This window comes from Podarcis filfolensis (genome assembly GCF_964270895.1).
Source record: "Podarcis filfolensis genome assembly, chromosome: Z".
NCBI lineage: Eukaryota > Metazoa > Chordata > Lepidosauria > Squamata > Lacertidae > Podarcis > Podarcis filfolensis.
In genome coordinates, this window is record NC_139617.1 from 12,483,455 (window position 1) to 12,498,309 (window position 14,855).

The following is a 14,855-nucleotide window of genomic DNA, read 5'->3' on the forward strand; positions in this document are numbered from 1 at the left end:
TCTGCTTGCAGGCCCAGTTGCTGCTAATATATATCTGAGGCAGACAGAGGGCCCCAGAGGCTCCCTGTGCCTCCAAGGACTATGAGGACTCTGTATATGCTCTTGAACTATGCTGTTTCTGAACAAGTTTATTTTCTTTAAGTTTGTTTTGCCCTGATAGTGGTGACTGCCATTTTAGAGACGAGCTATTGTGGCTTAGTGGCTAAAGTATAGGACTAGGACCTGGGAGACAGGGTTCATATCCCCCTCTTAGCCATTGTTATAACAAAACAAAACAAATTGCTCCTTTTGGGATATTGTCTTGCTGGGTAGTTCGGTCCATTTGTGATAAAAGAACTTTGGGTTTCTTGAAGGGGTGCTTCCCTCTAAAAGGGCAAGCAGGGGTACCTGGACAAGCTGTGGGCTACCTCAACTCTGCTATTTCACTGGAAACATTTATGCCTGGCCTAGCATGTGATCCTAGGGCTTTGCCCTAGAATTTAATGGCCTGGAAGCGTTTTCGGCCTGAATAGTGTCCCCATGTGGTCCATGAAGCATTGGTTTCACTGGGTCAGCGCATAGTGCCGGTAATGCCTAGGTTGCAGGATTGGTCGCTGTATGGGACAGCTGCATGCTCCCCCATTGCTCTACCTGGACACTTAGGTCCTTTTGGTGGTTCCTCACTGCCAGGGATGTAACGGGCGCCACGTTTGCAATATGCAAGTGGGAGAAAGCACCTTTGCGTGCCCGCATTGCAGTTTGCTCTGTGCATTGCAGGGCATGGCGCTGCACGGGCTGCAATTACATTGCATTGCATTGCGTGAGAGATTTGCAGTTGCATTGCACGGAGGGTGTGTGCATTGCATGGAGGGTGTGTGTGCATTGCACGGAGTGTGTAGTTGCATTGCACGGAGTGTGTTGTTGCATTGTACGGAAGGTGTGGTTGCATTGCACGGAGTGTGTGTGCATTGCATGGAGGGTGTAGTTGCATTGCACAGAGTGTTTTTGCATTGCACGGAGTGTGTAGTTGCATTGAACGGAGGGTGTGTGCAGTGCACGGAGTGTGTAGTTGCATTGCACGGAGTGTGTAGTTGTATTGCATGGAGTGTAGTTGCATTGCATGGAGTGTAGTTGCATTGCATGAAGTGTGTGTGCATTGCAGGGAGTGTGTTTTGCATTGCACAGAGTGTGTAGTTGCATTGAACCGAGTGTGTAGTTGTATTGCACGGAGGGTTTGTGTGTGCATTGCACAGAGTGTGTAGCTGCATTGCATGGAGCGTGTTTTTTGCATTGCACGGAGTGTAGTTGCATTGCACGGAGTGTGTAGTTGCATTGCATGGAGTGTGTGTGCACTGCACGGAGTGTGTTTTTTGCATTGCACGGAGTGTGTAGTTGCATTGAACAGAGTGTGTAGTTGCATTGCACGGAGGGTTTGTGTGTGCATTGAACCGAGTGTGTAGTTGCATTGCACGGAGTGTGTTTTTTGCATTGCATGGAGTGTGTGTGCACTGCACGGAGTGTGTTTTTGCATTGCACAGAGTGTGTGTCTGAAAAGGAAGCTGGCTCGGCGGCAGCTTTGTCGGGACTTCTTTAGGGGTTCTGGCCAGTGTCGGCCCTGTAAATTTACATATCATGATGGCAGCACAAGATGCCCCCTGCCCAAGCGGGGGCTGGAAGCTGGCAAGCAATAGCTCAATACCTTTTGTCCATATTCCCATTTTATTTAGGGATCCAGTTGGATATCGTTGCTAAAACATACCACTTGCCTACGGAGAAGCTGTCTGCCTTGAAGGAAGTTATTTTGTAATACTTCCTCTGTAGCAAGTGATGCTTCATCAGATCCGATCTTGCTGGGTCACTTAATTAATCTTCCCACTAGGCCAGGCTGCCTGCGGCCTGAGGTCCCCTTACCTTTGTGTACGCCTACCAAGTGTGGTAAAGGCAGATATCAGGCGATAGTAGCAATTCCTGAATGTATGCAATAATAGTTCGCTATGGCAGGATACCTTGAACCCACACAGGGATTTTCAGGTTCATGCTGGTGCTGCTGGATCTTTGCCCTTTGGTTTTTATTTCAAGGGCTGCTGGTGTGCAAAGCTATGGCCTCAAGCCTGGTGTGGTGAGGCAATCATGTGACATAACTTTTCTTGAGTTTTCCCCATTGTAGTAGCAGTTCACATGTGGCCCGAGGAGTTCAGTGACCATCGGATCTGCTTTTGGTTTGATAACCAGGTAGTGGTGAGCGTCTTGGCAAAACAGTCCTCACTTTCTAGCACAGTCTCTGCCCCTCCGCTCATGCTTTCGAGCTGTGCCGCTTAAGGTTTAATATTGTGCTTTCTACTCTCCAAGTTATGGGATCCTCTAATGATGTCGCTGACACTCTACCCCATTTTCAGATGAAGCGCTTCAGATCCTGGGCTCCAGACTCAGCTATTGCCAGACTTTTCCAGACCACGTGTGGCATTTTGACAATAATTAGTAATTACAGAGAGCAGCAGCTTCCATTTCCCCTTCTGCTTTTAGCTCTTATGGGAGGCCTGGATGGATTTCTTAGCCTTAAGCTGGCAGTCCTCGGCCATTCAGATGAATTGGCCCCCATCCTCTGAGCAGATCCTGCAGTATTTGGTCCACCTGCTGCAGATTGGGCATGCGGTTATAACTATCAGAATTCAGTCCGCTGCAATGTCTGTTACACTGAAGCTTTATTTTTCAGAGACCCTTGTATAAAGTTTGTAGTGCGCAGGGCCTTGGAAGGTTGGAATAGGCTCCAACCTCATAGGACAGTGGGCAGGAAGTTGGTCAATTTTTACCTATGCAGTATTTGCAACAAGTTAAAACTTGTCTGCTGGTTAAAGATCAAGGCGAGACTCCTTTCAGTAGTCCATTGCAATTTTGCACTGAGGGTTGGGAAAATGGTTGTTGGAGCCAGCACGGGGCTGAGAGTCTGGAGGCTTATTGCTTCAGGATTTTTCCTTATCTGCTTTGGAGCTTGTCGTTAGAGTTGGGAACTCTAGAGTTGGGAACCCAGACTTAGTGGGCAGGAGTGCCACAATCAGGCTTCCCGCCACAGGTGAGGAGGGCCCTTGCCTGGTTATGGATAACAGAATATTTGGCTTTTCGTTCCCCTGGGGGCTGGCCCGCTCCTAGTGCATGAAAATGGGTTCCCGTTAGCCAGGCATCAATGTGCTTACGTCGTGCACCAGTTATTACGGCCTATGGCTTGCTTACCGCTGAACACGCCTCATTCCTTATGATTAGGTGCTGCTGCAAAGGCTGCACACTGGGGGCCTGTCAGGAGACAGGATTGTGAATACGGGTCATTGGAAGTCTGACGCTGACAAGGGTTATATCAGGAAGTGTCACAATGATGTCTGTGCTGATGCTTGTCTGTTATTTCCTTTTCTCATAGGAGCAGCTGTGCACATTTGGGCCACAGCATTGTACACTAGGCTGGCAAGCATGTTGACGAGTTTGGACTGGGGCGCCATCTCAGTCTTCCTGCCCATGTGAACATATACTGGATGTCCAGATGGGGAATGCTTTGGGAGGAGATCCTTCCTTTGGTGCGGTCGAGTGTGACCTGTGCAGGTCCTCCCGCAGTGCTGGTAGTACAGCTGGGCGAGAATGTTTGCTGTCTTCCTCCAGCATAAGTCTGCATCCCTGCATGCAAGAGGGCTTGGATTGAGTTGATGGCAGCTCTCCCTGGACTCAAAATAATTTAAGGCATTGGTTCAAGGTGGTCTGGAGGGGGGGGGTTGGAGCACCTGTCCCCTCCAATGCGCAAAGATATTCCATTAAGGGAATCCAAGGATTCACCATGCTTTTGTCAACCCCTTTCGAGGGGTGGGGCCACGCAAGAGTCCCTGGGAGCATTTGGGGGTGAGCTTGAGTCTGATCCTGGTTCATTGCTCCCCCACGCTGTTTATTTGTACTGACGATATGGTGGGGCCCAGTCGTCAGTGCTGCCCTGCTGAGGTCAGGTGCAGCTAGTCGGGAACCAATGCCTAGACAAACTACCACCGAGCAGGCCAGAAAGCATGTTAATAAGGTGGTGGACAATAGAATAAAATAAATAAAGTAAATAAAATAAAATAACAAATAAAATAAAATAAAATAGGTCCTTGCTTTAGGTGGTTCTGTAATATTGCACCCTGCTATTTTTCTTCAAGGCTGTTGCCCTCTTTAGGACAGATGGGGTGCATCTTTCCCCTATGGGGAACGACACCTGGCGGGATGCGATTGCCTTGGTGAGCTTGAGTCTGATCCTGGTTCATTGCTCCCCCACAATGTTTGCTGGTACTGACGATATGGTGGGGCCCAGTCGTCAGTGCTGCCCTGCTGAGGTCAGGTGCAGCTGGTCGGGAACCAATGCCTAGGCAAACCACCACTGGGAAGGCCGGAAAGCATGTTAATAAGGCAGTGGAAATAAGATACAGGTCATTGGAAATTGAATGCATTCAAAGGTTATGTTCGTTAACATTATTGGTGTCTTACAATTTTTTGCTTGTTTTATCTTAGGTTTAGCAGCTGTCCGCATCTGGATGGTGGGGCACAGCCTCATGCATTGGGCTGGCATCAGTGCACGGCAGTCCGGATTGGGACCGGGTCTCGGCCTTCCTCCACATGTGCAGTTGCCTTGGCTGTCCAGACGGGGAATGCGCCGGCCAGAATTCCTGCCACTAATTTGGAGACAGGTGCTGCTGGAAGGGCCGCCCACTGCTGTTGGGGTGCAGCTGGGTGAGAACGACCTGGTTTCCATGGACTGTTTTTTCACCACGTGCTGCAATTTTGGGTGACCTGGAGAAGCTGCGGGCAGTGGTGCCGACAGCAAAAATATTTTGGTCAAAGCTTTTGCAACGATGTGTTTGGAAGGGTAGTCGTTGCCCAGCTGCCACTGAAAGGGCCAGGAAGCGCATCAATTCTGCTGTGTCTAAAAAGATTTTTGAGCTGGGTGGAGATGTGATTTCCCATCCTGAGATTCTTTTTCAGGCTGCATCCTTTTTCAGAGCTGATGGCGTGCATCTTTCTGCCTCAGGGAATGAGGCTTGGCTGGGTGCAGTGGTGGCCATGCTGAGGGCTTGGTTGGGTCTGTGAATGGTTTGGCGGTGAGCTGAAGGCTCCATGGTGGTTAGGCATTGGTTAAATTGGTTCTTGGAGGGGTAAGTGCCTATCCCTCCAAATGATGCGGAAAGGGAATTCCGTTAAAGGAATCCAGGGGCTTGCCATTCTTTTCGTCCTTGTCCCCGGAGTCGGACTTGGGCCGTGCAAGCCCCACAGGAACATGAGGGTGAGAAGTGAGGGTCTGTTGCCCAGCTTCATTTTCTCACCCAATACTTGTTTCCCACGCTGGCTTCCGTTGGTGTCCAGAAGGCCAGCTCTGTCCTTGAGGGCAAGGACAGATAGTCATAACCAATGCCTAAGCAACCACTCACATTTTTTGTATTTTGAATAAAGTTGTGGCCAAAATTATGCCAAAAACCTTAAACAAAAATTGATGTGTCAAGTGTGAATTTTTTTGGGGGTGGCATTGTGGGACTCAACACGCAAAGCGTGTTCTCCCTAACAGAGAGCACGTGTTGCGGTTGGGGGAACAAGCCACCCTGCAGTGACTAGGCAAATTTGGTAAGGAACCCAAGCCTTTAAGTGGTTAAATTTGGGTTGCTGGGGAGTTTTGATTGTTGCCAATTTGGAGGAGGGGTCAGAGTCTTTAAATACAGGGGCCAGACGTTGGACGTCCTCTTGGCCGTTTTGCACCGGATCACCCGCCCGCCCTCCCTTTTATAGGGTGGTTTTTTCTTGATCGCTTGACCTTGCTATGCCTGTCATGGGGTCGTCCGCCTTGGAGCGGGGGCCTGGTAGGAATTTTGCCATTTGGCTGATTGGCTGGTGCCATTTGGTTTTTGCCTACTGCGTAGCAAATCGTCACAACTTGTAAGGTTGGTGGTTAGGCATTGGTTAAATTGGTTCTTGGAGGGGTAAGTGCCTATCCCTCCAAATGATGCGGAAAGGGAATTCCGTTAAAGGAATCCAGGGGCTTGCCATTCTTTTCGTCCTTGTCCCCGGAGTCGGACTTGGGCCGTGCAAGCCCCACAGGAACATGAGGGTGAGAAGTGAGGGTCTGTGGCTCAGCTTCATTTTCTCACCCAATACTTGTTTCCCACGCTGGCTTCCGTTGGTGTCCGGAAGGCCAGCTCTGTCCTTGAGGGCAAGGACAGATAGTCATAACCAATGCCTAAGCAACCACTCACATTTTTTGTATTTTGAATAAAGTTGTGGCCAAAATTATGCCAAAAACCTTAAACAAAAATTGATGTGTGAAGTGTGAATTTTTTTGGGGGTGGCATTGTGGGACTCAACACGCAAAACGCAGCAGACTAGATGTCTCAGGAGGGAGGATATTCAGTATCCCCCACACAGATCTGGATTGCCACCTTCTAACTTGCTTATCCCTGCCCCCTTGAATCAAATACCTCTTGATGCTCAAGATCATCAATCAGCAGCCCTCTAGGATTCGGTCTTCCAGAACCAACTCTCCAAGCTCCTTCCACTTCTCCTCCATATCTGCCCCCCCCCATGGGACTCATGGCAGATGAAAGAACGAAAAGTGTGGTCTCCAAAGCTTATCTCAAGAAGGCTACAGCAGACCGATAAGTGGTACTGTCTTTTTTGTGTTTTCTTCCTCTTCACCCACCCACACAAATAGTACATAATTATTTGTTCTCAGATTATACAGAGAAGACAAAAAGAGGAAACAGTTTGCCAGGAAGTACTGGCAATGGGCCACCTTGGGAAGAATTGGGACTGCTACTTTGACAGCAGTTTGACAAACTTGCCCATAGTCTCTCATAAGCAACCATTGCATTGCCCTCTGCTGATCTGTTAGCTCAGCTCTGACAAGCATTGCTCTTTTGAACTGAATTCCTTTGATTGCTCCAGCTGGGTGTAAGAGAAGATGCTGAAATTACCAAGTACTCCAACCTGGGCCTGCTCTGCAGCTGTCAATTGGAATCAATGCAAAAGAGCAACAGTTGGCTCTCGAAGGCAGCCGCTGAAGAGGTTGGCTTTTTCTTCTATTTTGTAAAAACATCCTGTGGTTTGCGATTCACGGTGGAAATAATTACGGGAAATAGAATTGTCGTCAAAAGTGAAGGGAACCAAGAGACATACTGTTCCCGTACAAAGTAGGTTTCAAGCTTGTTGTCGCCTGTGAGATTCTCTGCCCCTGAGATTGGCCATGCTGTTGTGATTCCATGGATTGTTCTCAAATTTCTGTTGGGGTGGGTGGGTCAGTAATAGAATGTTCAGAAATTAATTACAGAACTGGGCTGAAAATTATCCCTCACCCAGTGAAATTCTCAGAGAGTGGGAGAGAGAGAGAAAATTGTGAACATCTTTTCATACTGCTGGTGTGCTTCTTGGAAGCATCTAGCTGACCGTTAGATGGTCCCTTGGCCTGATTCAGAAGGGTGGTTTTCATATTAATAGCTGCGGCTCCTCTTACTGCTCAAATCAGCATTTGGTGATTGGGGAGTAAAGTATGCAAGGGAAACTCCTAAAGAGTTAGCGTTTTACCATGAAAAGCAGCCACGAACTGGTTGTAGCACCTTACAATGGAAAGCTTCTGTACAACTCTACACTGCTACACTGGTAACATCTGACCATTGCAACTGTTGCAAGGAAACATGGACCATAATAAGACATAGAGTGTACTGATTTCAATAGGCTTAAGTGCATATGCCTTGTGATGGGTTGTGGCTATCACATCTCATTGAAATGTAGTTCTCTTCCATCCTAAGAATAAAGCTTTTGGGGGGAAATATATTATCAGCTTTACTAGTCTATAACACTGAAACTTTTTTGGGGAAAATTCAGCATGAGGTCCTGCAATACTGGAAGGACAGATGAATGCCATAAAGGAAAGTGCTTATTTGGGTGAAGGAGAGATGGGCACCGTAAAGAGGAGATATGGCTAGCTGACATTAAGAAAACATGTCCTCTGAGCAGGTGCACTAAAGACATTTCCCAGACAGATGGAACCATAGGATCTGGCCTTTTGGTAGCTACCTAGCCTAGTGAAACCTAAAATGGATGACCGTTTGCTCCATGGTGGATGCTATTTCAACTTCAAGCACACAAAAAAGGTACAAACTTTACAACCTGAGTCAAGCTTTAGATGGCTTATAAAGAAAAAAAATAAACTGGAGAGGTCAGTGAGGAACTTTCCAGTTATCTTCCCTTCAATTTGCTTGAAGTTTCTTTCTTGCTTTCAATGCATGACTTGTATTTGTCTGTCTGGGGTTAGAAACCATGTGGACTTGTAATGCTCATACCAAACACAAGGCAGTATGAGGAAGGTTTGAAGGCTGAGTGGGTGAGAGGAGTTTGGGATCAGACCCTGTTGTACCACAAGTGATGGGTTACTTTGCTACTTTGAAATGTTTAATTACTTTTCTTGAATTTCATGAAGTTTTCATTTATATGCTCATTGGTTTCTTTGTGGGCTGCTCACAAGTGCTCATATTCAGCAATATATTGGCTTGGCTAAAGCAGTGTTCTGCATCTCCCCACCATCAAATGGGAAAATTACCATCTATGTAGTCCATGCCTCTGATTTTGAAAGGGGGATGCCCACCAGTTCACTTAGCACACTCATGATCCTTGACACACATACAGTTGTGTCTTTCAGAATGCTAAGAATTCCACATCTGAAGAGGGTGGACCAATAATGAAGAGTATGACTGACAATAAATATACAGCACTGCATTCAGCATCACTTGAGTTGTCCTAAAAAAGCTGACACAGGGTAGATTACGAACATGATCTTTGAATAAAGATCCTGCCAGAGACATTCAGAACAATTAAGGGTCATGCAGCATCATTTATTATTCCTGCATCTTCATTTATTTTCACCAAAATCTTAAAAAGTTTTACTGTCTCTGTAAAATGAAGCTATTTTATTCCTCATAATAATCAAGATTGATTTTATGCCTCATAACAGTTAAATGCCTTTTTAAAGCATTAGATGCAGCGTACAAAGAAATGCATGAGCAGAACATCCATCAATTCCCCCCTAAAAAAAAAAAAAAGGTATCAGAAGAGTGTTTGCAGCTTTATGCAGGCAATTATTTTCGACCTTTAAAAAAATATGATTAAAAACAATGATGAGGGAACACCAGCCTCCAAGGGATAACTGCATAGCATGCAACAATTAAGCAGCAGCAATGAGATAATAATAAGACTATTGAACACCGTTAAGTTCACACTAGGGAACTGCCTTGAAATTTGGGCAGCTTATGAGTCTGTCTGCTGATTTGCAGGGGCCCTGGGAAAGATATCCTCTGGTGACCTCCCTCCTCTGGTAGGTGTAAGTTCTGAACCATGCTTAGCAGGCGATTCTAGCTGAGTGCCCAGGAGCTCCAGATTGCGTGGTGGAACCCTTACCACCAGGGCTTGAGTACCCCTGTTTCCACAGGACCCTTTGTTACTTCATTTTCTGCAGTATAGTGCTTCCTATCCATGTTGTTCTTTAGTCGTTTAGTCGTGTCCGACTCTTCGTGACCCCATGGACCAGAGCACGCTAGGCACTCCTGTCTTCCACTGCCTCCCGCAGTTTGGTCCAACTCATGCTGGTAGCTTTGAGAACACTGTCCAACCATCTTGTCCTCTGTCGTCCCCTTCTCCTTGTGCCCTCCATCTTTCCCAACATCAGGGTCTTTTCCAGGGAGTCTTCTCTTTTCATGAGGTGGCCAAAGTATTGGAGCCTCAGGGGGGCCACTAGGTGGTGCATCGGAAGATGGCTGACAATAACATCTCTCCGACCCACACGAGGTAATTTGGAGGCTATTATGGGGGTAATTAGCCTCCTTAACCCCCCCAGGATTGTGGGGGGGACGGCCCTTGCCTGCTGTGCCCTATACCACCCCCGAATTTGTGGGGGTGGGGGCACTAGGCACAAAGCCCTCCTGTGGGATTCCGGCACTCCTGGACGCCGTCCCTGATTCGCGCCGCTAGTTGCAAGCATCTTCAAAAGAAACAATTTGGACGAGATAAATTGCACATGCTTCAAGGAAAAGGGGGAGTAAAGACTGCTGACAGAAGAGATCTCTGATAACAAGACAAGAATAAAATATGAGAAGATACGTCAAGATACGGTATGACTGAGGGGGGAGGGGGGGAAAACCTGCCTTCCTTTTTCTTATGTGATTTAACAAGAATCCCCTCCCCTAATGAGTCAGAAACTAAGGACTTAAGCTGTGGATTTAAGGCTGTGTGGAGATAAACTTTCGAACCAAAGCAATGTTTCAAGATGAAGCTGGAAAGCTAAGAGTTTTGGAATGACGCTGTTAAAAATGCCGTCGCCATTTTGGGAGGCATTGTTGGAGCTCTTGGGTCTGGGAGGAGAAAGAGAGAAATAGAGTTGTTTACATATCATGGATCAACTTCTCGGTGGGACTTAAGAGCGACAAATGCCAAATTTATGATGGAAAGAGCGATGTTATCTACGAAGGAGATATATGGAAACCATCTGGACTTAGTGGAGGAACGGGAAATCCACACAGGATTATTATTTTGCTTATCGGCTTAAGGAGACTAACAGAAGAGATCGTAAAGGAAAAATAGAAATTATATGAACAAGATATGATGTGGAAACACCAAGATAAGACTGGATAGAATTATGAATTTTGTTTGGACTGATTGGGACTGATTTGGACATTAACACAGTAATAAGAAGATGATCTGAATCCCCCTTTGGATCTTGAAGTATGGGTTCCCCCAACAAAATTTAAAAATTTGGCTTTGTAATTTGGAATTTATGTGATGTGATTTAATTTGATGTGATTGGCCAGTTAATAAAAATTATTAAAAAAACAAAAAAACAAAGTATTGGAGCCTCAGCTTCACGATCTGTCCTTCCAGTGAGCACTCAGGGCTGATTTCCTTCAGAATGGATAGGTTTGATCTTCTTGCAGTCCATGGTACTCTAAAGAGTCTCCTCCAGCACCTCCTTCTATCTATACCTACTTCTTTTATGTTGCATGATAGCTCCCATCTCATTCTTGCTGTTCTTACCCTTCTGTCTTCTGGATCACAACTGGGCTTACCAGACCTGCTTCCCTTTTCTATTTGTTCACTCTCCCCATAATCTGTACATAGCAAGCTGCCCATTTGTTCAGTTCACTAACTGCATTAACCTGCATTCAAAATATATATAAGAAAGTGTAAAATCTGGTGATTACCATAGCTCAGTGGAAGAGCACCTGCTTTGTATGCAGGCTACAGGTTCAATCCTTAGCATACTGAGCTAGGTGGACAAGACTTGGTATATGGTAGCTTTATATGTTCTGAGCATACATAGTCTGCAAGGAGCCAACCAGAAAATTTTGCGTAGAAATTTGCAAATATCAAATTCCTCAAACATTCCTTATGCATCATAGAATTGTAGACGTGAAAAGGATCCTGAGGGTCATCTAGTCCAATCCTGAGCATTGCAGGTATCTCAGCTAGATCATACATGATGGATAATCAACCACAGAATCATAGAATTGACCACAGAAACATTTCAAGTCTCCATTTACTTAATTAAAAAGCTAAAAGGAAAGCACATTTTCCATTATTCTGGGCCAATCTGAAAATTTCACTGTTCAGCTAGCAATTAGTATGATCCATCAGAGAGTGTACGACACTGGACCAAAGGAAGCTGCATGACAGTAAGTCAGGACATTTGACTGTCTAGCTCAGCACTGTCTATATTAAACATCTTTCCTTACACAGGGTTTAAATGGAGGGCATTCCCAGGCCTACCTGGAAATGATTGAATCTGAGACCTTCTGCATGCAGATGTCCTGCCACAGCGTAACATCGTTTCCCCATAAAGCATCCCTTTATTTCCTCATTGCTCACATTGGTAGCCCAGAACCCAGGAAATGGCTTATTTGAGAGCTACTTGCTGTTGGTCTGGTGTGCAGTTTTGCACAGCTGAGTTTACAAAGTGTTCAGGCACAAGACATGAAAAGGATCAAAACTGATAAATTAGATCAGAGAATTGCTTAACTTTATTACAAAGTGGAGCACTAAAGAACTCTACTGAAGGTGGGGGGGAACCCACCAAGAAAAGTCATGGAAATCTGACTGCCTGAGGGGGATTAGCTGAGAAGATGGCGAACGGCACTTAGTCAGCGTGAGTGTGAGCTCCCTGTTTTATCTTTTAAGATTGTTTTAATGAGTATAGAAACCTATTAACTTTTAACTTTTAGTTTTTTAACTTTTAGTTTTTAGTTTTTAGTTTTAGTTTTAAACTAATAAGTAGGAGGACGCCTCTTTCTATTGGGGAGATAACCATTGACCTTGAAACTGGGGCGGCTGCATGAAGAGAGAAATGACTAAGCAATTATACAGCCCTGCCTGTGGGAGAGGAACTGGGAAGCGTACCAGAGATTCTAGAGACTTAGACGACACAGAGGAACTGAGATCCCTGCCTCTTGCTAAACAAACAAAAATTAGTGAATCTGAAAGTACAAAGGATATTTGTAATATTCCGGTTTCAAACTCTTTCACACTGCTAGCAGAGATGAATGACGAGGAAACCATTGTGAAAGAACCTTTTGATAACCTGCCTACTAAACCTTCAAGCAATAATAATACTGGTATCCACTCGAATGACTGCACTAGAGCCCGTGAAAGCTGCATTGATGAGATACTATTTGAACACTCGACCACTCTAGACCTAGTTGCTAAAACAGTGGACTGTATCTTTAAATACATAAAAGACATCCGAGGATCCTTGGAGAAGATTATCTCGCTTGTATCCCTAACAGGTAAAAACAGTTCACCTGATGTACCACCTGAGATGAAGCCCATACAAATGCCCAGAGCACCCGTTTTACCTCATACCTCCTGTATAATTCCTCAAGTTGCTGGCAATCAGAAAAGTGAGCCAAGTGAGCAAAATAAGAAGGAACAACACTTTGCACCTCCTCACAAACTGCTGCTGCAAGCTACCAAAATCTGCCTAACGGTTTGCCCCTTTAGAGGCAAGGTGATAAACTGGCATTATAAGAGTGATATAAGGAGACACCTAGCGGAGCTTCTGAGGGTAATCCCTAGCTCTATTGACCTGAAGCATACTGACCATATTAGCAGCAGACCTCAGAGGCAGAGAGTGCTGCTCTCCTTTAAAACCAAAAAGCTCCCTGCACTTATTATGTCCTCAAGAAATCTTCTAATTAACTATGGAATCCTTGCTACAAGAGTCTTTACCAATACCAAGATCTGCCCCCTCTTACCAAACTGCTTGTTCAAAAAGAAAGCAGACAAGTCTGAGGGTCCGCCAATTGCCACGACTCCAACTCCCCTGGCCGCAGATCTAATCAGCTGGATTGACGCCCCCCTGCCTCCACTGACAAAGGCTATACATCTGGAGAATTCTACGGAGCGTGAGTTACTTCTATCCTTCTCCCAATTGCCAAAACTGGAGCGAACAGAGATAACGGACAGATTGGACGAGTTGCTACTCTGTCTCCGTAACGCAGAAGATCATGCTCATGCAAATAAGATGAATTCCTCACCAATTGTAGATCAGTCTACACAAGCCCAAGTGGTACCTGTTTTAACGACCTTTGATCTGCAACCTGGCTGTACACGGCCTCGGGATGTCAAGCCCGGGCAGGATACAGTGGAAGATTCGACAACCCTCTGGTCAAACTCGGAAGCTGTGGCAAGACTGAATGCTCTTTTGGAGGCAAACCGAAAAGGATGCCTCCCACCTGCCTTACACTGCATGTTCCCTACAGCAACCGCAGATCCAAAAGGCCCACCCCCCTCAGTCTTAGAGCATACTTTAAATGCAGAGTCTATGGACCTGTCGTTAAGTGATACTCCCGTGCAACAGAACCCATCCCTGCAGCTACCAATAATTAAGCCGCAATCCATGACTGCTGCTGCGGTAAGTGGTGCTCGGAAATTGCCTGGTAAGCAAGCTACAATTACTTCCTTCTTCCAGCCTATTGCCCCCCCTCGCCGCATGCATTCCCAGGTGGATTCTGCCGTGCTGGTTCCGCAAGGCCCAGCATGACTCAAAGGGGTGACCAGGAGATTACTTACTTTCTTGTCCTGGAATGTAGCTGGCATTAAACCTAAGCTGATGGATCCATCCTTTGTCACCTACATAAAAGGCAGTCATATTCTTTTGCTGCAAGAGACCTGGGCTTGTGAGGGCTTCCCCTTATCAGGGTATAAGGGCTTCTACCTGAATGCACAACAGAATTCACTATCACCTGGTAGACCACAAGGTGGGTTGGCTACCTTAGTTTCTTTGGCCTTAAATCTGCAGGTGGAACAAATCGACATCCAGTCGTCATCCATGCTGGGTGTAAAGCTACAAACAGCGGAGGAAGTGTTCGTGGTGATTAATGTTTATTTGCACCCAACCTATAAGAAAAACCTGGTGGACCAAAGATGGAGGGGAATTCAACTGACTCTTGAAACTCTCCTAGAGAAATATCCTGAAGCCACCTTCCTAGTTGCAGGAGATTTCAACGGCCGATTGTCTCACTCTGATAAATTATTATTTGCTAAATATAATAAATATCCCCCACTACCCATTTTAACCTCAGACCTTTTACCCAGGAATTTTAAAGACAGTGTTGCTACATACGCAGGTTTTAAATGTAGACAAACTTTGATGGCTCTTAATTTTCACCTTCTAAACGGAGCTCTCAGTTCTGATTACCCTGCCGAATTTACTTTCTGGTCAGGCTCCCGAGCCTCTACCATAGACTTTATTTGGACTTCAGTAGACCTAATTCCCAAAATTTCCAACTTTAGGGTGGTAACGAGGCTGGAAAGTGACCATTTTCCATTAGAACTCTCTCTGACCC

At 45.9% G+C, this 14,855-nt stretch overlaps 1 long non-coding RNA gene across 1 annotated transcript in view; it reads left to right on the forward strand.

The window, feature by feature from the left end:
- The first annotated feature begins 699 nt into the window (after positions 1-699).
- The window catches only part of LOC310754662, a 34,348-nt gene continuing 20,192 nt past the window's right edge, over positions 700-14,855 (forward strand). The window contains exons 1-2 of the long non-coding RNA XR_014543946.1: positions 700-1,217; positions 1,285-1,953. This is a non-coding gene — a long non-coding RNA (uncharacterized lncRNA). The remainder of the gene's footprint in view (positions 1,218-1,284; positions 1,954-14,855) is intronic.